Consider the following 22624-nt stretch of genomic DNA (forward strand, 5'->3'; position numbering starts at 1 on the left):
GTCACAAGGAGCATTGTTAAAGTCAAACCCAATTTCCGTGCGAAGTCATGCCTGAGCAAGCTGGATCGTTGCCAAAAGACAAGAGAAGATTCCAGACCTTTCTATAAACAGGCCCTGAGAGATACGGGGTACTGCATGATAAAGCTGTCAGTCTGGTCGCAGCAGCCTGGCATGTGACTCATTTGCATATGTCACTTCCTTTAGCGTAATCCAGTCCATGGGCCTCTAACTTCCAATCCTGTGGGCAAATAAAGCTGTCCAGCACAACCTGCGACTATCAGATTCAGGCCGTATTTATGGGGGTGGGGTCTGGCCTCATATCCTTCATCTTTATGCTGCTCTGCTCCAGCTCACAGCCCCTCCAGTCGGATGGAACTCTTTGAAGGGAGGGGCATTTCAGAGTAGGGTCCCAGGGATAGCCCGTTTGTGGGGCTGGGCCACCAGGTTGGGGAGAGTGGAGCTGCTGGAACTCTGGAGGCACTGGCTGAGCCAGCTTTCCTAGCGCACCCCTCTGGGAGGGCAGACTCTGGGTGTAGGCTGCCCATCTCCTTGCTCCCCTCTAGCCCTGCTTCTATGCCCCCTTGGTTAGCCTGGGAGCCCATCCTACCCAGTCTTGGGGTCAATAAGCAGAGGACCTGGACCTGTAAGGAGTCCTTGATGAGACGTACAGCCCTGCCCAACCCTGCACAAGGTAGGGTATTGATGTTTGTTGCGTGGTGAGCTGCCTGCTTAGGGCTGGGTTCCGGCCTCCATCTATTTTTATTTTCTTTAAATTGGACTCTGGGCAAAGCTTCTCCCAGCAAGAGGAATCTGGCTTGGGTGCTCCAGCTTCTCTCACCTGCCTGGCCTCCCAAGAGCTAGAGAGCTCCACATTTCAGCTCATCTATAACCCATTTTACAGAGCTAGCAGCTAGCAGAAACTAGGAATAATAAAAATGTGCTGTATTTTTACAAGCTGGGTGCCAGGCTGGGTGGTCATGACACAGACTGCTTTCAGCTCCCACATGCCCCTCCTGCTAGCTGCTTTGTGCAGAGCACTGGCTACATGGCTGCAGGTGAGAGCCCTGCCTGTGAACAGGCTACCAGGTTGCTGGGACATACCAGTTGGTAAGTTTGGCTTTACAGACCCTTCTGCCATCCTCCCTCTGCCCTGCCATTATGTAATTCAAAATAAAAATGATCCTGACTCTTAAAACACAAAACTGATACAGATGCTGAGATTAAAATGATTTCACTTGAGATATTTAGATTGCAAAATTTTAGTTCAGTTCTCACTGAAGCCAAACATTTTTCAGTTTTGTGGGAGATGCCTGCTGAGCTGGGTCTCTAAATCCATATTTCAGCTACCTATTGAGTCATCTAGCTCTACACCCAAGGGCCCCAGACCCCAAGACTGCTTTCCTGCTCCTGCCATCCCCTGTGGCTGGGCCTCCCTGATGCTGCCTGCCTCTTGGGGCCTGCCCATGCCTCCTCGATTCTATCATCCAGCTTAAGGAAACTCCTCAGACCCTAGCTAACAGGGCGTATGTCTGGCTTCTTGCCCTTTCATGCTGGTTCCCTGAGTTTGGAGGAAACGTCTGGACCCCCTCAAGGGCTCCATCCCAGAAGTGACACAGTTTTGCCTGCGCTCTTTTGTGTTTAGATTCCAAATCTTTCCTGATAATGTCTGAATCCTAATTTTAGTCTTGCCAATAACTGGATCCATAGTCATCCATCACACTTGGGGGTGGTCAGGACAATGGAGAAAGTTTAGGAACTCTGGCTTCCTTTGTGCCCTGTGGTGGCTTTAAAATAAGTCCATGCATTGTTTGATACTCTTCCCTTCAAGAGATGGAGCTGAATTCTCCTCTACAGTATGAGCTAGACTTAAGAAGTTGCTTCTTTTAAACAGAATGTGGCTTCTTTCTTGCTCTTTCTCTTGGATCAAACATTCTGGGGGAAGCCAGCTACCATACTCTGAGGACATTCGAATAGCCCTAGGGAGAGGTCCTTATGGTGAGGAACTAAGGCCTCCTGCCAGCAACCAGCAATGGACAGTCATACGAGAAAGCCACCTGGGAGTGGGAACTCCTGTCCCAGTCCAGCCTTCAGATGATTACAGCTCAGTCAACTTTTTTTTTTTTTTTTTTTTTTTTTTTTTGGAGGCAGAGCCTTGCTCTGTTGCCCAGGTTGGAGTAGAGCAGTGGCGTGATCTTGTTTCACTGCAACCTCTGCCTCCCAGGTTCAAGCAATTCTCCTGTTTCAGCCTCCCGAGTAGCTGGGATTACAGGCACATGTCACTATGCCTGGCTAATTTTTGCATTTTTAGTAGAGATGGGGTTTCACCACGTTGGCCAGGTCAAACTCCTGACCTCAAGTGATCCACTCTCCTTGGCCTCCCAAAGTGCTGAGATTACAGGCATGAGCCACTGTACCTGGCCCCCAGTCAACATTTTGAGCACAGCCTAGTGAGGGATCCTGCTCCAGAGCCTGCCAGCTAAGACACTTCCCAAATCCCAACTTTGTGAGATAATAAATGTTAACTGTTTTAAGCTCCCAAATTATGAGGTAATGTTGTTACACAGCAATAGATAACTAATACATGCTCAAAAGGTGGAACTAGAGAGAGGGATGGGAGAAGTCTCACCAAATGCTTCTCTGTACAAGGAGCCTTCATTTGATTTAACCCCCCTTTCCCATGAGAACATCACATCCTAATGGCTTGTTTACTTCTCTGTCTCCCAGATGACCCATGGGCTCCTGAGAGCAGGGATTGTGACTTACTCATCTTTGATGTAGCCAAGTTCCAACAAACCTAAATGTGCAGGTAATGTAAAATTATTTATTTTTCTATTACTTTCAAATATCTATTTTGAGTATCTGCTCTGGGTGGCAGAAACAGCCAATTCTGGGGCCCTTTACCTCTCAGATCTGATTTTGCTCATTCCTTCCATACCCTTTTGAGCCATGGGAAGCACCTGGCTGCCTCTGTACCCTGCAGGATGGGGAAATTCTGCTAGGGGTTCTCAGATCTGCTGGGACTGTATAAGGTCTGCCACTTCCAGGCCTCTTCTCTGGACAGGAGGCTAAAATCCCACTCCCACTGCAACCTTAGGACTTACCACAATGGCTAATTCTCTTGCTTTCACCTTTACTCTTAGTTACTTGCCCCTGACTTCCAAATCTATTGTTTAGGACCAGGGACATTCAGGGCCGTGTGTGTGTGTGTGTGTATGTATGATTTTTAAACTTTTTAACAAATTATAAAAAAAAATTTGATATACAGGCCAGGCATGGTGGCTCACACCTGTAATCCCAGCACTTTGGGAGGCCAAGGTGGGCAGATCACTTGAGCTCAGGAGTTCGAGACCAGCCTGGCCAACATGGTGAAACCCCATCTCCACTAAAAATACAAAAATGAGCCGGGTGTGGTGGTGGGTGCCTGTAGTCGCAGCTACATAGGAGGCCGAGGTGGGAGGATTGCTTGAGCCTGGGAGGCAGAGGTTGCAATGAGCCGAGATCATGCCACTGCACTCTAGCCTGGGTAACAGAGCCAGACCCTGTCTCAAAAAAATTTTTTTTTAATGTACAGAAAGATCAGCAAATAATATGACACTTTTGTATCTACTACCAAAAGTAAACAGATGTTAAAATGTTGTCATGTTTGTTTTAGATCACTCTTTTCTTAAAAATAAAATAAATCACTACAGATAGAGCCAAGTACCTCCACTCTCCTCTGCTCCCTGAAAGTATCGACTATGCTGAAACTGGCGTTTTTCTGTCTCTTGTAGATTTTTGTTCTGTTATTATTTGTTTATGCATTTAAAAATAATATATTTGATTATATACATCTAAAATATTTTCTTATTATATGTATTTGTCACTTTTTTCCTACTCCATATTATGTTTATTTTCCTCATTTTAAGGTAATAATTTACTTATAGCTACTTTTACTCTTTTCAGTGTAGTATACACTTCTATATGTTTTGATACATATGTCCAAACATGTAATTACCACCACAAGTAAGATATAGAACAGATTTGTTACCCCAAAAAGTCGCTACTAGGACCTTGATATTTGACATACATATACTAGGCTCTAGAAAATGGAAAGCCTAGCCTTGAATCTCAAGAGTGCTTTGTCTGCCATTCTGCGGTGTTACTTCCTGCTTGAAGCAATCAGTGCCTGAGAACTGAGGGGGAGATGGTGGCAGAGAGCTATGAAATTCACAAGCAGGAATCTCAGTTAATATGCAGCCATCCTTGCCTGCCCCCAGTCAAAGTCCTAGGGCCTAGCCAAAGCTAGATCCACGAGAAATATTGGTCTTCTAGTGAGTAAATAAATGAATAAATGAAACAACTTACGTAGGAAGGTAGATAGTGATTGTTCTCTTCTCCATCCTTTCTGAGTGCCAGGAGTTACCAAGGAGGCTTCAGGGTTGGGCTTTAGCCCTGTTCCTTTGGTCTCCAATGTTCGGGGAGATGCGGATTGATTTCCGCCCCAGGAGCAAGGTGTCCTGCATTCCTATCTCGGATATTGCTCAATACAGTCTCATAGGCTCTTCTCGGTTATGTGAGTGTCTCCTTATGGGATATCTGAGCTCTTGCTTGCCATCATTCACCCAGTGAACCAGCAGTTCATCGCTTTTTCTCCCCATGAGAAGAATGAATTCACTTGGATTGTTAAGTATAAAAGTGTTAGGGAAAGACTCTTTTAAACTGCTAACCGTAAGGCTTAACCTCCCCGGTAATGGAGATCAGTGCTCCTTTCTACTTTCTTTACAGCCCAAGGATCTTCAGCAACTATGGCTCCCAGGATGGTACGTATTTTCCAAAGGAAAAATGGGTTGTGATTGATTAGTTATGTCTGCACAAGAGATAGACAGACAGAGCAAGAGAGTAAATATAGCTATGCTGTATTTACCAGCCCTGACTCATACCTTTGATGCTGCCATATTACTTCTCTAAAATGTTGGTAAAACAGGCCCTTCTATGGCAAAAAGCCTCCTTGCGCGTCTGGGATGCCCAGTTTCTTTTTCTTTCTTTTTTTTTTTTTTGTTTTTTTGTTTTGTTTTGTTTTTGTTTTTGAGACAGGGTCTCACTTTGTCACTTGTGCTGGAAACCAGTGGTGTGACATAGTTCACTGTAGCCTTGACTTCCTGGGCTCAAGCAATCCTCCCAGCTCAGCCTCCCAAGTAGCTAGCACTACTGGTGCACACCACTGTACATGACTTTTTTTTTTTTTGAGATGGAGTCTTGCTTTGTTGCCCAGGCTAGAGTGCAGTAGCACCATCTCAGCTCACTGCAATCTCCGCCTCCCGGGTTCAAGTGATTCTCATGCCTCAGCCTCCTGAGTAGCTGGGATTACAGGCATGAGCCACCACACCCAGCTAATTTTTGCATTTTTAGTAGAGACGGGATTTCACCATTTGGCCAGGCTGGTCTTGAACTCCTGACCTCAAGTGATACACCTGTCTCAACCTCCCAAAGTGTTGGGATTACAGGCATGAGCCACTGCACCTGGCCAATAACTTCTAAATTTTTTTGTAGAGAGGGTGTCTTGTTCTGTTGCTCAGGCTGGTCTCAAACTCCTGGGCTCAAGTGATCATCCTGCCTTGTCCTCCCAAAGTGTTGGGATTATAGGCGTGAGTCACCATGCCCGCCTGCCCAGTTATCTTATGGTGTCCAAACAGCTAACTGACCCAGACAGACTCTGTCTGGAGGCAGCAATGATGGAGGTGTTCTTCTTGTGGCCAGGCTGAGAAGATGACAGCAATGGAGTTGGCTTAGCACTCCTGCAGACCCTCTGTGCCAGAGACAAACCAATACAGATGCCTGAACTGGGCTTCATTTCTTATGGAAGGTCTTGGCAGGAAGTCCCAGGGTATTTTCATTATTTAGCATCCTGATTGAGGTGTGCGTCTGTGTGAGAGAATGAAGCACACAGGTCCTGCATCTCATTACTTCCTCTGATGAAAGGAAACAGGCAGCCTAGCCTTGGGAATTCTAAGTTGCAATGGAAAAAAGAGCAGTCCCAACTCTTATCCACTTTCCTGTTGCATGTGCTGGCCCTGTTGGGGTGGGCTGTTCACTGGGGGTTTGTTGACTTTTTGCTTCTGCTAACTGTTCACAGGAAAAAATCAAAGCAGAATCTCTGTGTTTTAAAAAGTACTTAGCTAAAGTATGCAGCAAATCTCTTTCTTCTGCCCCATGGGGGACTGGCAAGTCCAGTGCCCAGTGGAAGCAAAGTCTCTGCACAAAGAGGTGATGCCTTCACCCTGCAGGGCTCCTGGGGACCCCCTGGGGGAGGGACAAATTTGGGGAACAGCAGCTGCTGAAGGCCAAGCTCCAGTGATCTTCAGTTCTTGCTCACTGCAGATCAAAGAAGTCTTGCTGTGTCCAGATCACATAAATATTGAATAAGGCTGCTTGGAATCCTTAAAAGAGTTTGGAGAGGAGGAGGAGTCCAGTGCAGAAGATGGTATCAGAAAATGCTGACCCTCAGCTAAGAGCTAATACAAAAGTCAGCAACAAAGGAATGAGAATGGATCCTATCAGGCATGGCTTCTATTTTCGGCTTGGAATTTGCACACGCATTGCTTTTAAGGTATAAGTCATGCAAGAATTTGACTGTCTGGGTCAGAACAATGAGGAGAAAAGCATTTATCTCTTGGTTTGGTTTTCTAAACTTTCTTCCTTTATTTGGAAGTCCAGTATATTAACTTGAGGCTCCTGACCTCACGCTGGCTTTCTACCCTTGTTGCCGGAGAGTTCTCTACCCACTCGTGGGGCAGATGCTCTCAGGGGTCTTTCACAAGTAGGCTACTCTCCAAAGGACCCAATGTTTGCTGGGAAGCCTTTCATGGCACCCCAAATCTGAACCAGGCCCCTCTATCTGCAGCCCCACAGGCCCCGATGCTCTTTCACCAGAACACACGTAACACTGGCTTGTGTGCATGTCCACCTCTCCCACTGCACTAGAGCAGCTGGGGCAGGCCCAGTGCTTTACTCACCAGTACATCCCCAGCCCCTAGCACAGTGCCTGATACACAGCAGTGCTCAACAAACATGTACTGAATGAATACACTAGAAGTGTATGAGGGAAGCTCCCAGGGCGGCCCTCCAGCCAGAAGCTTCCTGAGTTCTTCTAGGTACTTCTCTAGGTAATCACTGGTACCACCCAGGAAGTCAGAATACCAGTCCCCCAGCTTGTCTGCCCTCAAGTGTAGCGCATCCAGTAGGCTACCTTATGAGACATGAAACTCTTTTCCTATGGTGTGGTGAGTCTGGGTGCAAACCTTTTTGGAGCAAATGGTGGGCACATAGGCATGAATTCTACCCTGTGGTTTAGGGTTAAAGCCTCGTTTCATGAGTCTCTTCACAGGCTTTTCAAATTCTCTCGCCATCTCTGGTTGCTCTAAGCCCAGATTCTTGAGGTTTAATGTCTTTCTTCACATTTTACCTTTGTGTTTATTTATTTTGAGACAGGGTCTCATTCTGTCATCCAGGCTGGAGTGCAGTGGTGTGATCATGTCTCACTGCAGCCTCAACCTCCCGGACTCAGGCAATTCTCTTGCCTCAGACTCCCATGTAGCTGGGACCACAAGCACACACCACCATGCCCAGCTAATTTTTTATTTTTGTAGAGATGGGGTCTCACTATGTTGTCCAAGCTGGTCCCAAACTCTTGGTCTCAAGTGATTCGCCCTCCTTGGCCTTCCAAACTGTTGGGATTACAAGTGTGAGCCACCACACCCAGCCATATTTTACCTTATTTTCCTTGCCAAAGGCTGGGACATCTCTCACTCTTTCTCTTCTTTGTGGGTTTTTGGAAGATGAGGGCATTTTGGAGTCAAGGTCCCTTGGTTTCCAGTTGAAATTCCTCTTCTTGTAGCCCCTTGGAAGATTCTGTAGGTCTGGTCTTGAGTCCCCTGTATCCATACTTTGTGTCCTTCCCCGTGCTCTGTTCTCCATCCTCTTGTCCTCTCTGGAAGCTCTGTCCACTGAATGCATGTGCCCAGGCCTCGTGTCCCATTGAGGCTCACCCCCCAAACCCATCCTCCACAGCGCCTGCCCTGCAGAAGATTCCTCATTCAGCCCCATCCTCACCGGGACTGTCATCAGCTCCGCCTCCCACCGGGGGTCTCCCGCTGACCTCCTCCCTCAACTTCCCAAATTCCACCGCTTCAAAGTTGTTTGCCAAGCCTAGGTCTCCCCTCCGTGCACTGTGATTTGGGGAAAGGACTTGAGGTTTCCAATAGTCACTCACCTCTGTCCTCACTTGCTCTTTCTAATGAGAAGGTGCCATAGGCCTTGAGAAAGTGAGCAGGGATTTACCAGGAGGACAAAGGGAAAACCTCATTCCAGGAAGAGGAAATAGCCAATGCAAAGGCCCAAGGAAGAAAAAGAAGTGAAAAACAAAACCAAAAACAAAACAAAAAAACAAACAAAAATGGCCAGCAACCTGGTATGACATGGGGTGGTGGAAGCCTGGGGGACAGGGCTGAAATCCTTGCCTTGAAAATAATTTTACAGAGAATCATCAAAATATCTTTGGGTAAGACTGTTATTGATTAGCTCTGTGTTTATATTGTATTCCTCCATTCACAGACAAAGGGCTAGTCTTGAAATCGATAAAAACATTGATGAGAAAAAATAATAAGAAACTGATTGTTAAAAGTAGCCAAAGACCCATAGAATGAGTAAAAGATATGATTAGAAGTTCACAGAGGCTGAGTGTGGTCGCTCACCCCTGTAATCCCAGCACTTTAGGAAGATCACTTGAGCCCAGGAGTTCGAGACCAGCCTGGGCAACAGAGCAAGACACTGTCTCTACAAAAATATATTTTTTGAGACAGAGTCTCCCTCTATCACTCAGGCTGGAGTGCAGTGCCGTGATCTTGGCTCACTGCAACCTCTGCTTCCCAGGTTCAAGTGATTCTCCTGCCTCAGCCTCCTGAGTACTGGGATTAAAGTCATGCGCCACAATGCTTGACTAATTTTTATATTTTTAGTAGAGACAGGGTTTCACCATGTGGGCCAGGCTGTTCTCGAACTCCTGACCTGAAGTGATTCACAGACTTTGGTCTCCCAAAGTGCTGGGATTACAGGTGTGAGCCACTGTGTTTGGCTTCTCCAAAAAAAAAAGGCATGTGCCCAGGCCTCATGTTCCATTGAGGCTCAGCCCCCAAACCCATCCTCCACAGCGCCTGCCCTGCAGAAGATTCCTCATTCAGCGGCATCCTCACCCGGGCTGCCACCAGCTCTGCCTCCCACCGAGGGTCTCCCGTTGACCTCCTCCCTCAACTTCCCAGCTTCCACCGCTTAGATAGCGTAGACCTGAGTGACCTGTATATATAAAATATATCTCACCTGGGCATGGTCACACACACCTGTAGTCTCAGGTACTCAGGAGGCCAAGGTGGGAGGATTGCTTGAGCTGGGGAGATCGAGGCTGCAGTGAACTGAGATCATGCCACCGCACTACAGCCTGGATGACAGAGCAAGACCCTGTCTCAAATAAATAAATAAATAAATAAATAAATAAATAAATAAATAAAAGTTTTAAAAAGAACTCAGGATGGGTGCAAAAAAACCTAACAGTGGTTGCCCAAGTGCAGGTGGGAGAAGTGTGGGAACTAGGCACATAGGAGTAGGGGCGAGGCACTGTTCACTGTGAACCTTTTAATACACATTTCCTCAGATTTGAATCATGCAACTACATATCCTATTCAAAACCTCACATAAAAAATAAATTGCTTGTTCCCACAGTCTTTTTTTCAGAATAACTCTTCTGTAGCTCAACTGCCCGGGGAGCCCAGCATCCAGCTTTATGACTCACAAACCATCTCCAGTGATCTCAAGTGTTAAAAAATATTTCCCCCAAACAAATTCCTGGACACCTTTAGGGAGCAGCTGCCAGGGGTCACCCATCTGTGAGCTACTACAACTCCTCCCAGGTTGAAGATGACCCCTGGTCTCCCTGGTGGCTTTGAGTTAAGTGCCTGCGTTTCTCTACCTGCTTCTCTCCCACACAATCCATCAGTTTCACGTGGTGTCTCCATGCCCTTTATTTTGGTATCTTTCTTCCCTGAGCATCTCTGCTCTAAGATGGCCTGGCTGAGAAGTTCTGTGAGAAGTTCTCACCCTCTTTGGGCTTTGGGCTCCCTTTTCGAGACCTTGTACTTGGTGCATAGCCAATGTGCTTGCCCAATTTGAACACCTTATAAAAACCTTTGAAATCACGATGTGAAAATTTGCAAACAAGGAGCAACTGAACTGGGGAAAGAGCCAGCCAGTTGCTCACTACTTTCTCAGAAGTCCGGTGGAAAGCACCGTGTCCCAGAGTTCCAGGAGGTGAATGGCAATGTTAACCTTCGCAGCCCTGGGATATGACTGCCTGAGACAACGGCCCTCTCCTCTACCAGTGGTGTTCGTGCAATTGCCCTCCTTAGGACGCACAGTCAGAAATTTCCCAGGAGAGCTTTGGGTCTGAACTTTCCTCCTTTTGGCCTAATTACCCTGTGTCTGTCACATCAGTCACTCAGGTCTAAGCTATCTAAGCTAACTTACTACCCACAATTCCTTAAGCAGATGCTGAATTAAAGATTAATAAGCCTAAGTCCAACCAGGCCGACTCATTTCCCTGCTCTTCTTTTTGAACGCTGACCTTTTTTCAGAAGCATTCTGTTCATTTGTATATCGCTTTTTTCAGTCCCAGAATGAACGGATTCTGTATCTTTGGTTACACATTTGAATTCCCAACCAGTTATAAACTCTTAGCGTGTGCAGGGACCACCTGTTTGCCATCTTTGTTCACCCACAGTCACTAAAACACAGCCGACCCTCTGTAAATACTTGAGTAAATGAATGAATGAGAAGTTGAGTGAATCTCTAACACTATGTATTTAGATCACCTCCGTCCAGTGGAAATGTCTGTGATGACAGAGACATTCTATAGCTGTGCTGCAGGCAGCTACTGAGCTCTTGAAATGTAGCTGATATGGCTGGAGAACCAAATTTTAAATTTTAATTAATTTTATTGAAATGGTCATGCGTGGCTAGTGGTTATCATATAGAATGGTATAGATATAGGTCATTAGCTTTATAATTTGATCATCCATATTGATATACTATGAAACCTTCATAATTAACTCTTCTTATTTCACAAGGCCCAAAAACTTTCAGCAACAGTTTTAGAAGCAGCAAAAAAGCATATAAGCACTTCCCATGATCACCATAGGTGAACAGAGGCCAAAAGGAGAAAGAGTGAATAGAAGTTCATTCCACCTGCTTTTTTTCTGAGAAAGTCTTGGGTCCCCGGGAGTATAAAGAGTCAGCCTCTTGGTTTCTGACTCACCCAAGAGCCACCTCCTAGATTGCTCCAAACCCCCACTAGCAGGCCAGGCACAGAGTCAGGGCTGCGTCTGAGGAAGAGTGCCATTTGCTGAGTCATCGGCACCATTTCTCAGAACAGGTGTTCTTTGGCCATCCTCCTGGGAGGGCGCCCCACCCGTGGTGCCCTCACCTGCAGGGTGACTGCAGCCCATGGACAGGCATGAGGCTCATTCCTGCTCAGGAATGTTGGAGGTGATGTGGAGCTACCAGAAATGTATGCCCAGAGACCCTAGTGGAATGAGATCCAGAAGTTGATTTTATGCTATGGCACAGGGGATCTGCCAGAGGCTGAGTTCCCTGCAGCAACTTTAATGCACACGAGGACATTTTCTTCAGTACTTGGTCCATCTGGCTACACCCAATGTCTCCACTGGCAGAAGGCAGAGTACTTTGTCATGCAGGGTGTGTGGGGCTCAACAGTCACAGCAGGAGGTGGCTGGAGAGGAGGCACTTATGGATGTGTGTGTGTGTGTGTGTGTGTGTGTGTGTGGTAGTGGGGGGATCCCCTAGGTGCTACTGTCCTTGAAGCGCTAAAACAGGACAATCTCTCCACACCCAAGGTGAGCAGTGCTTGTTCCTGTCTGCCAAAGGAAGGCAGTTCCCCTTTGCATTCTGGGTTAGAGAATGTTCACAGAGCAAGTTATCAACACTCCCATGATGCCAGGTCACTAAGCCAGAGTTCCCAGGGCTGCCCGCATCCTCTGCTCTCACCCCTGAGGGATACAAGCAAAAGGTACCTACCGCCTAGCATGTCCCAGTCCTGAGCTATGCCGTCCCCTGTGGGCAGCCCAACCTGCTTACCAGGTCTCATTTGGAAGACAAAAAGATTGCAGCGACGGGTCCCTGACACAGCAGAACTCCCAGGGTGCCTGAGGCCTAGGGTAGTGTCTGGGTGCAGTCTTGTTTTGACATAAGCTACACACCCTACAGGCCCAGCAGGCAGGGCGGGTGCAGCCCAAACTGCACATGACACACAGGAGAAGCTCCGATTCCCAGTTGCACAAACAATGCCTCATTCAGGGGCTCAGGGAAGCGCAGAGGTAGCTGTGACTCCACACTGATGTGCCTCACCCTTCTCTCACTCTGACTCTTCTGCCAACCACATTTTCAAAATCTTCAGGGCAGGGGCAAGTGTAGGTTTGGAGAATAACTTGTGTCCAGGTATCCAATTGCTGCAGGAGTAAGATGCTGGCATAACGGCAGGCTAGTGTCAGCTTGTCATCCGGGCCTTTGCTTCTTGAAATCCCATCCAGCTGTGTCTAATAGTCCTGTGGTTTCAATCGCCCTACTTTTTCAGAGCAACTTATCCCTGCAGACAGTGTGGCTATTTCTGGGTCAGGTGTGACTGAAAAGGCTGGTGTGAGCAGACCAGCCCCGCCATTCCGGAAGGCTCCTTTCGGGTTTCCTGGAGAAGGATTATCTCAGCCTATAGCTGTGGCTTTGTGCATTTCTTGGGATGCTGAAGGTTAATGCCTCCAGAAATTGTTCCCTAAATAAAGAATACTTAATTGAGGGCAAAGCTATCTGTGCAGCATAGTCAGAGAATTTTAGATCTGGATGGCTAAAGAGAACGTCAAGATCACAGCTTCATCTGAAGGGCGAGGAAAACAATATCAAAGAGGTTAGGGAATTTGGCCAACGCCACTCAGCTTATAGGCAGAGCTACCAGAACCTTGAGGAGGCGGTTGGTCAAGACAATGCTTAAGTTCATGAGTAGAGACTGGCTTTGAATGAACACAGGATACTTACTCTGGACTCCTCACTCAGCAGAAGGGGTATGGAGTCAAAATCATTTTGGTGAATGTTTTCCTTTTTCCCCCACTATCAGACCCTGGATTTTATCATCTCTTAAATAGGGTAATAACTTGTCCTCATCATCAAATGTTTTGCTTTTTCTTTTTTCCTAGATTGCACATACTGGATTTATGTAATTTGTGATTCACTCGATTGACTGAATCTGATTGCAGGGGAAGACTCAGATCCACCTTCCCATCTCCAGGGAAGATTGTGCTGGGGTCAAAAGATGCCAAGACCTCTTGGGAGGGTGACCTCCAAGGTTGAACAAGGGGCAAAGCTTAATCTGCCCTTTCTCCCTGATAACCTGCATGTCAACTCTCAGGGAATTTGGACTGGTTCCTACTGAGATGAGAATGAGAGGGTGATACCCTCTTATGCTTTATGTAAACTTTGGTCAGATGAACTCCTTTGGCCGGGGGAGAGATGTGCAGGGCCTCCTTGCCATGGACTGGGATACGCCACAAGATGAGTGAAGCCTCTGCATTTTCTGTGAGCCAGATATTTGCTCTCTTCCCTATCTTGCCCTGGAAATGCAGGGGCCTCTCAAAATAGGGTTTGGTAAAAGGATCAGCTAATGTTTTCCATAAAGTTTTTTTTTTTTTGAGACCGAGTCTTGCCAAGCTGGAGTACAGTGGCACAATCTTGGCTCACTGCAACCTCCACCTCCCGGGTTTAAGTGATTCTCCTGCCTCAGCCTCCTGAGTAGCTGGGACTAAAGGCACGCGCCACCATGCCCAGCTAATTTTTGTATTTTTAGTAGAGACCAACAGGTTTCACTATGTTGGCCAGCATGGTCTCAATCTCTTGACCTCATGATCCACCTGCCTCAGCCTCTCAAAGTGCTGGGATTATAGACATGGGCCACCATGCCCGGCCCATAAGGTTCTTTAAAAAAAGTTTTTTAAAGAAAGTTCTTTAAAGAAAGTTTTTAATTGTTCTGCTGGAGGTCATTCCAGTTCCGTTTCTGAAATAGTTGCTGGTTAAGAATCTGGCGGCCACCCATCCTCCATGGCAGGCCAGTTCTGTGGTGGAAACCCTGCTATTCTGGACATGTCAGGGTTATAAATTGGTTCTGGGGTTGATGGTTGATGTACCCCACCGAGCTAGGAGTGTGTTTGATACTATTTGGTAAAATTCTCTCAACAAGATTTTACATTTCAGGCCAAGTATGGTGTTCATGCCTATAATCCCAGCACTTTGGGAGGATGAGGTAGGCAGATCACTTGAGGCCAGAAGTTCAAGACCAGCCTGACAACATGGTGAAACCTCATCTCTACTAAAAAATACAAAACTTGGCCAGGCATGCTGGAGCATGCCTGTAGTCCCAGCTACTTGGGAGGCTGAGGCACAGGAATTGCTTGAACCTGGGAGGCAGAGGTTACAGTGAGCTGAGATCGTGCCACTGTACTCCAGCCTGAGTGACACAGCAAGAGTCTGTTTCAAAAAATCAAACAAACAAAAAAGATTTCACATTCCTTTAACCCAAATAATGCAGTTTATATTTTCTTTGATTTCCCTTCTAGTACATAGTCTGAACACACTGTAGACAGCAAAATTTAATTTGAGTTTTTAAAGGCTTAAATTAGGCAGAAACATACATGTGAGTAAAATAGCCCAAGTGTTGAAAATAGAGTACAGATTTATAGTAAAAATATAGTGTTACTTATTCAAGTTGACAATGAGAAACAATGATTTTTTTTTTTAATGAAAAGTTATCTCAGTAAAGAACTGATTCAAAAGTCCAAAAGTTTTCAATAATATTCCTCAAAAAATGTGACAGTAAATGTTGCAGAGAGCAATTATTTAGCTTGGAAGGTGTAAACTTTGCATTTATATTCGTGAGGAAGACAAATAACACCTCTGAAAACTTAAAACTAATACGAATAAAAGTGTTGATAGGCCAGGCGCAGTGGCTCATGCCTGTAGTCTCAGCACTTTGGGAGGCTGAGGCAGGTGGATCACTTGAGTTCAAGACCAGCCTGGGCAACATGGTGAAACCCCATCTCTACAAAAATTACAAAGCTCGGTGTGGTAGTGCATGCCTATAGTCCCAGCTACTCAGGAGGCTGAGGTGGGAGGATCACTTGAGTGAGCCCAGGAGTTGGAGGCTGCAGTGAGCTGTGACCACACTACTGCACCCCAGCCTTGTTGACAAGCAAGACTCAGTCTCAAAAAAAAAAAAAAAAAATTGTTGAGAAATGCCACAGATATTGAAGTCATCCTTAAGATGAGATGATTTATTATTCTAGCATGTGTTGAAAGGATAAACTGGGCAAACATGTCAGATATTTGAACAGATCAGGGGAAAGTGTGTCTTGAAAATGCCCTCCCAGAGCTGGAGAGCCGGGGCCACGATGTCACCGAGAGCCACCACGTGTCATCCTTTCAAGGGGCTTTCCCATACCTGGGGCCTGATGCTAGCTTGAGGAAGCTGAGTCCCCGGAGGCATTTGCAGCCTGTGTACACCTAGAAATTAAAGATAGTATCTGGCTCCTGTTCTTTTAGCTGAGTCAAAGGCAGAGTTGGTGCCTGATCATTTACTTTAATTTCTAACAACATGGGGGGCTGATGCAGTCCCTGCTACAATGACTTGATCTCCAGCTGATAGGGGAGAGGGTAGGAGGCAGGGACTCAGGCTCTGGAAAGTAGCACTTTACTGGGAGACAATGAGCAAGAGTAGCTATCATTTTAAAGTCCAAATTGCTCAGCTCTGGAAGGTTCTGTCAGGGCAGGAGGCCGAGGAAGGTTGAAAGCAGGAATTGTTTTACTTTCTTGGGCACGGTAGCAGATTGAATACCAACAATAGCACGCGCACTTAAATCATTCCATTGGGCTGGAGATGTTTTAGCCCAAGGTCACTTATTTTCAGTTTGAAGTAAAATGATCTAAGTTGTTGCCTTAACATTTTCAGATGCATTTTTGAGTTGAACTTTGGCCATGCTGTCAGGCAGGTGCTTGGAGAAATGTTAGCTTTGGAAACTGCTCCTTCTGCAAGGACCTGTGTGGCCTGGAGAGGTTAACCCATTTCCCAAGCCTCCTCTTTGGGCCGGGAGACCTCGGTGCCCCTCTGACCTGCTTTTGTCCTGGTTCCTAGTTCGCGCCCACAGAAGTCTTTCACCTTTGCTTTTCTGAAGGACTTTCAAAAGTCTGGAAAAAAACAACAAACAAAACCCAAACACACACACGTGGGGTCAGATTTCTGCATTTGGACGCTGCTTTGACCTACAATAATGTCTATTCCTTAGAAATGTGTCACTGCCTTTTATTTTCAATAGTCATGGCCAACTTTAACACGAGGAGCTTTGGTGTCTGAAATACTGAATGTTTTCAGGCTGTGATGGTCTCAGCCCAAGAGCGATGGGAGCAGGCCCAGAAGAAGGGGTACTCATGGGCGTGACTCCCTGGCTCACTCTGCACCCCTTGGGAATAAACTTCCATCCTCGTTTCTTTGTTGGGGGCTCCACAAGCAAATGGAAGGTGGTAAAGTTTGAGCCTCCTGTAAAACTATTCTTCCCTCTCCTGGGTGAGACAGGCCTGGAGGGAGGAACTGCTTCATTGCTGAGTTATGCAGCACACACTTGCTGGGCGTCCTGAGCTGAGCTGAGCTATGTAAGATCAAGAGCAGAGTGGGCTTTGTTCTTGGCTATTGGGAGCTCCATGCAGAGATATGGAACCCCAGAGGCCTCAGATGCAGATTGAAGAGGGTTTAACCAAGGCCTGCGACTTTCTGGGGACATCTCTTGCCAGGCTCAGCTATCTGGTGGGCGCTAGGTATGTATTCACTCCAAGAGTGGTACCGAGAACGTCCCCTTTAGGCCCAAAGGTGAACTTTGAACTTTGAAATGAACTTCCAAAATATATATGTTTAATGTGTAACAACCAGCTCTCGGGGTGGGGGAGAAGCCCTGATTTTGTATTGTTTGCCAATTTCTGGGGGATAAATACTCACCACGGCTGATTCGAAGCTAGCAACATCATGTCAACTGGCTTGCAACATTTCTGAAAATTAACAATGGGCTTTTGCAAGTAAAGTCTAGCTGCAGCTCACTACTGGCTCTAGCCCAGCATGGTACTACCGAAACTGACCTGAAGACGCAGAGCTTTGGAGTCGACAGACCTGGAGAGGACTCTAGGCGCTTTCTAATTCTCCTGTGTTTCATCAGACTTGTGAATAAAACCCACCTGCATGTGGGAGACATTTTGATGGAGGGACAGACTCCCTTCACTGAAGATTAATTATTATTTCTTGGTACAGTAGAAGGGAAAGAGGAAAGTGGGAATTCCACCACACACGTCTTTGTGAAGCACTTTCTGTGTATCAGAGTCTGTGCGAGGAGCTGGGAGAGATTCAGGAGGAATATGACCTGCCCTTGTGGAGCTCCCAGTCTGAGTGGAGAGACAGACAGGACAACCAGTAACTGCAGAACAGAGCAACGTGGAAAATGTCCTATAGTATTTGATCTAACAAAGAACTGAGGGAGGGCAAAGGAGAAACGATCAATTCAGATTTATGGAATTGGAAAAAGGCATCGTGTGATTGATGGATGGATGTAAGTCTTCCAGCAGAAGGTCAGATGTGTAGCAGAAGTTCCCTAAACACTGATTCCCATCTAGGGTGCTTTCCACTCTAAGAATTCTGTGTCCTAGTACCAGTGTGCCAAGAAAACTGAGTAGATGCTAGATGAGCTGTGCCTACAATTATCTGCAAAATGAAAGCTAAAAAGCCGAAGGCCTATTTGTAGCTGAATTACCAAATGCTGAGAGGATCTGCCTGGCAGGATCTGGGTTGGCTGTCCTTGCTGCCCAGAAACAGTGCACAGTTTTCTGCTATCCATTTCACTGGAGCTGGGGGCTGGGGCATCCCAATCACAGGTACTAGGGGGCTGGGGGAGGTATTGAGATGGGGAGAACATAGTGGGGGTGGTTATCTCTCCAGGAAAGATCCAGAACACAGTGGCATTTTCAGTACTGGCTTCTGCAGTCTTTGCAGATGTGCTTCCTGCATTCCAGTGCCCTTCTGAAGGGAGGATTGGAGAACGGGCTCCAGCAGGAGGATGCAGACATCACACAGATTGGCGAGGCCCGCTCTCCTATTTATGGGGGAGAGAGTGTGCTGTGGAGCCTGATGGCTGAGAACTTGTTCCTAGGGTGTGCAAAGGGGTGGGGGAAGGAGAGAGGAAAGGGAAACATCTGATTGTTTGAGCCCAAGCCCAGGACCACCAAGTGAAACCTGCCCCCGGAAAGGCAGCGTGAGCCTTCCTTAACTTGAGATTTAGGGGAGCTCTTGCAGCTTGCACCCTGGGAATTCTCCTCAACCCTCCCACATATCAAGGAAGATGCCTGGCAATGTGTGTTTGCCTGCCTGACTGTCTGCTGCCTGGGAGAGGCTCCCGCTCCAGCAACTCTGCCAGAATCTGGAGCCCTGGATGGGTGTGTGGGAGTGGGGCAGGGAGGGGATGCTGGGGAGGGTCTTTGCTGCTCTCACTGGCTGGAAGGGGGAGCATCTGGGGATGAGAAGCAGAGTGAGAAGGTACTTGGGCTATTAGCTGGTTCATCCAGCTCACTCACTCTGAGGGGGCCAGGAAGAGATGATTTGTAAGTTCTTGTGTGTGTGTGTATGTGAGTGAGAGAGAGGAGAGAGAGGGAGAGAGGGAAGTCATGAGAAAGCAACTTGGAGTAAATAGGCAATACTTGTCCTTAGCAATGATTGCCCTAATCCAAAGTAATTTAAATTATTTTACAAATGTATTTATTTGTCAAATAAATATATAAGTATAATTACGTATAAATTGGATTGTTGGTTTTGTTGATGGTTTGTTTAAGGGATTATTGAAGAATGAAAACACTTGCTGGAACATTCAGGCCCTCCCTCCCCATTTTACTCAAAAAACAACAGGAAAAAAATCTTTAGAGAAAAATATTCTGTCTCCCCATTTTTTCCTACTCGTCCATTACCTCTCACCACTGCAATTACTCTCTCTCCTTCCCTTTGATCCCCTTGTCAGTTCACTCTGTTTAACCATTCATTCACTCACTCATTCATTCAATCAATCAGTCAACCAATTAGTCAGTCAACAGACATATCTCGGGCACACGTGCCAGGCATTAGTATCTAGGGGTGGAGGCTGTTACAGAAGCTGATTTTCATTTTCATTTAGTCTCAGAGTTTCCGAACAGTTCATTTCACTCCCAAAAGGAGTGCACTTACACTCTTCTCTCAGGGAAAATGTCTGATTATCTGAGCCAGCAAAGGCAGCTGGGATGCCCTGGAGGATTCCCACACCCTGCCAGGCTTGGCCAACATGACACCAGGGGCTGTCGCCGATGCTGAGATTCCATGGTTTTGTTGTTATAATTTTTAACGTAATTGAATAGACACGAAGGAAGGACTGTGGTCCCTAAATTAGATTTTCCCCCTTAACTCCCAAGTGATTGATTCCAGTGAAGTCAAGGCCAGACGGGCTCCCCAACTCATGCTGAGCTCTGCCTTCTCTCCAGTGTTTGATTACCTGAGAGCTGTCTAGATTGAGCTGAAGGAATTCAGAAAAGGGCAGTATGAATTCTCCAGCGTGGAGGCCGACTTTGTGGAGAGGAGGCAGGGCCTATGTCGATGCTGCTCGCTCTATTTTCAGGGCTTGGCAGCATTCATCCTCAAAAAGGCTACGGAGGCCGGGCACAGTGGCTCACGCCTGTAATCCCAGCACTTTGGGAGGCTGAGGCAGGCGGATCACCAGATCAGGAGATTGAGACCATCCTGGCTAACACGGTGAAACCCTGTCTCTACTAAAGATACAAAAAATTAGCCAGGCGAGGTGGTGGGCGCCTGTAGTCCCAGCTACTCGGGAGGTTGAGGCAGGAGAATGGCGTGAACCTGGGAGGCGGAGCTTGCAGTGAGCTGAGATCGAGCCACTGCACTCCAGCCTGGGTGACAGAGTGAGACTCCACCTAAAAAAAAAAAAAAAAAAAAAGGCTATGGGTCTTCACTCAGAATTAAAGGTAATGATTAAAAATTATGGACAGCACAGGCCGGGTGCGGTGGCTCACGCCACTAAGCACCTTGGGAGGCCAAGGCGGGCAGATCACGAGGTCAGGAGTTCGAGATCAGCCTGGCCAATATGGTGAAACCCCATCTCTATTAAAAATACAAAAATTAGCCAGGCTTGTGGCGTGCGCCTGTAATCCCAGCTACTTGGGAGGCTAAGGCAGAAGAATCACTTGAACCCGGGAGGCAGAGGATGCAATGAACCGAGATTGCACCACTGCACTCCAGCCTGGAGGACAGAGCGAGACTCCATCTCAAAAAAAAACAAACAAACAAACAAAAAAAAAAAACAAAAACAAACAAAAAAAAAAAAAACAAAGAAAGAAAGAAAAGAAAAGAAAATTATGCACAGGACAAAAGGCAGAAATCAAGCACAAGACTATTTTCTCATTGGAGATCTGGCAGCCTCTCTAAGTCACACCGGGCAGAAGGAAGTGGAGTTTCACTTCAGACCACATCAGTTCTCCCTAACAAGCCAGTTTTGGCATCCTCACGAGGCGTGTCTGCACTCTGGGAACCTGCCAGAGTGAGCTCCATGCTGGCTACCCTGAGGACATGAACCCTCTGCCTGCTGCCCTGGCTGCACTGGATGCTGGGGAAAACCTGCATTTTGGGTATGCCTAGGGCCAGGGCTCAGACCGTTATCTCCCTGCAGCCTTGCATGCCTTCCCTTGCCTGGTTACCGTTCTCATCAGAAAAAGCAGGATTCTTGCTTTAAGTCCTGGTGATTTACATGGAGAATAATAAGTTCTGGCTTAATCATACCTCCAAGGAAGAAGAAATTCTCCCCCGAGCCCACCCTTCTCTTGACTTCTGTTCAGAAATCAAGTATTAATATAAATCAAGGCTCTCCCCTTCCTCCCATGCCAGAGGCTGCTCTGCAAACCTGCCATTCATAGGGAGAACTGGCAATGAAGTGTCTGTCAAAAGGACTGTTTTTACAATTGGGACCTGCCTATAGTGGTGATGAGGTAATTTCTTCTTAAGCTTCTGGTATCCAAGGAGAGAAAAAGAACAGCAAAACAAGCTCTGTTAATAAAGGTGAGAGAGTCTTTGGGTGTTTGCTGTTATTAAAGAGACCTTAAGGAAGGCTGCTTCTGAGCTAAAAGCAAACTTTTGTCAAAGATTCATTTTAGAAGGTTCAAAAGACACCAGAGAGAGAGAGAACAAGAGGCAGGAAGAGGCAGGCACAGAGAGAGGGGATGAGAGGAAGAGAGGGAGCAGGCAGGAGAGCCACGCTGTGCTGGGAGTCACGCATGCGGGCTTGGGCAGTTTGATCACTGAAAAAATGTTTTCTGTTAAGGTTGATGCAATGGAAAAGAGAAATCTCTCGATTTTTTTTTAAGATGTGCTTTTGCTGCTGCTGCTCTGTTCGCCTAGAATGCTCTTTTCTGCCCATCTTTAGCCCATCTTTTCTAAATGGCTCAGTTCAAATGGCCCCTCCTCTGTGATGCCTTCTTTGATATCTCCAGTGAGATACATAATTATTTCACCTTCTGTAGGTCAATAGTAGTTTTTTCTTTAAAATTTTTTTATTTTTATTTTATTTAATTAATTTATTTATTTTTGACACAGAATTTTGCCCTCGTCATCCGGGCTGGAGTGCAATGGTGCGATCTTGGCTCACTGCAACCTCTGCCTCGCAGGTTCGAGAATTGTCCCTGCTTCAGCCTCCCAAGTAGCTGGGATTACAGGCGCCCACTACCACGCCCAGCTAATTTTTGTATTTTTTTTTTTTTTAGTAGGGACGGGGTTTCACCATGTTGGCCAGGCTGGTCTCGAACTCCTGACCTCATGTGATTCACCTGCCTTGGCCTTCCAAAGTTCTGGGATTATGGGCGTGAGCCACCGTGCCCGGCCTAGTTTTATTTTTTGAGACGGTCTCTCTCTGTTACCTAGGCTGGAGTGCGTGGCGTGATCCTGGCTCACTGCAACCTCCGCCTCCCAGGCTCAAGTGATTCTCATGCCTCAGCCTCCCAAGTAGCTGGAACTATAGGCACGTGCCACCGTATTTTTGTATTTTTAGTAGAGACAGGATTTCACCATGTTGGCCAGGCTGGTCTTGAACTCCTGACCTCAAGTGATCCATCCGCCTTGGCCTCCCAAAGTGCTGAGATTACAGGCATAAGCCACTATGCCTGGCCAAAAATTTTTATTTTTAATCATGGTAAAATACACATAAGATAAAATTTACCATCTTCAATGTTTCTACGTGCACAGCTCAGCAGTGTTCAGTGTATCCACATTGTTGTGCAACCACTCTCCAGAACTTTCTCATCTTGCAAAACTGAAACTTTATCCATTAAAAACAACTCTCTATTTCCCAATCCCCCAGTCCCCACAACTACCATGTTATTTTCCGTCTCTTGACTACTCTAGGTACCTGGTAAGTGAAGTCACACAATAGTA

The 22624-nt window shown here is 46.6% G+C and overlaps 1 long non-coding RNA gene across 1 annotated transcript in view; it reads left to right on the top strand.

Annotated features, from left to right (window-relative positions):
* Window positions 1-230: 230 nt before the first annotated feature.
* Window positions 231-22624, top strand: part of LOC115899721 — a 58864-nt gene continuing 36470 nt past the window's right edge. Inside the window, exons 1-2 of the long non-coding RNA XR_004059336.1 lie at window positions 231-691; window positions 2725-2806. This is a non-coding gene — a long non-coding RNA (uncharacterized LOC115899721). The remainder of the gene's footprint in view (window positions 692-2724; window positions 2807-22624) is intronic.

The sequence above is a fragment of the Rhinopithecus roxellana genome, chromosome 9, assembly GCF_007565055.1.
Source record: "Rhinopithecus roxellana isolate Shanxi Qingling chromosome 9, ASM756505v1, whole genome shotgun sequence".
Lineage (NCBI taxonomy): Eukaryota > Metazoa > Chordata > Mammalia > Primates > Cercopithecidae > Rhinopithecus > Rhinopithecus roxellana.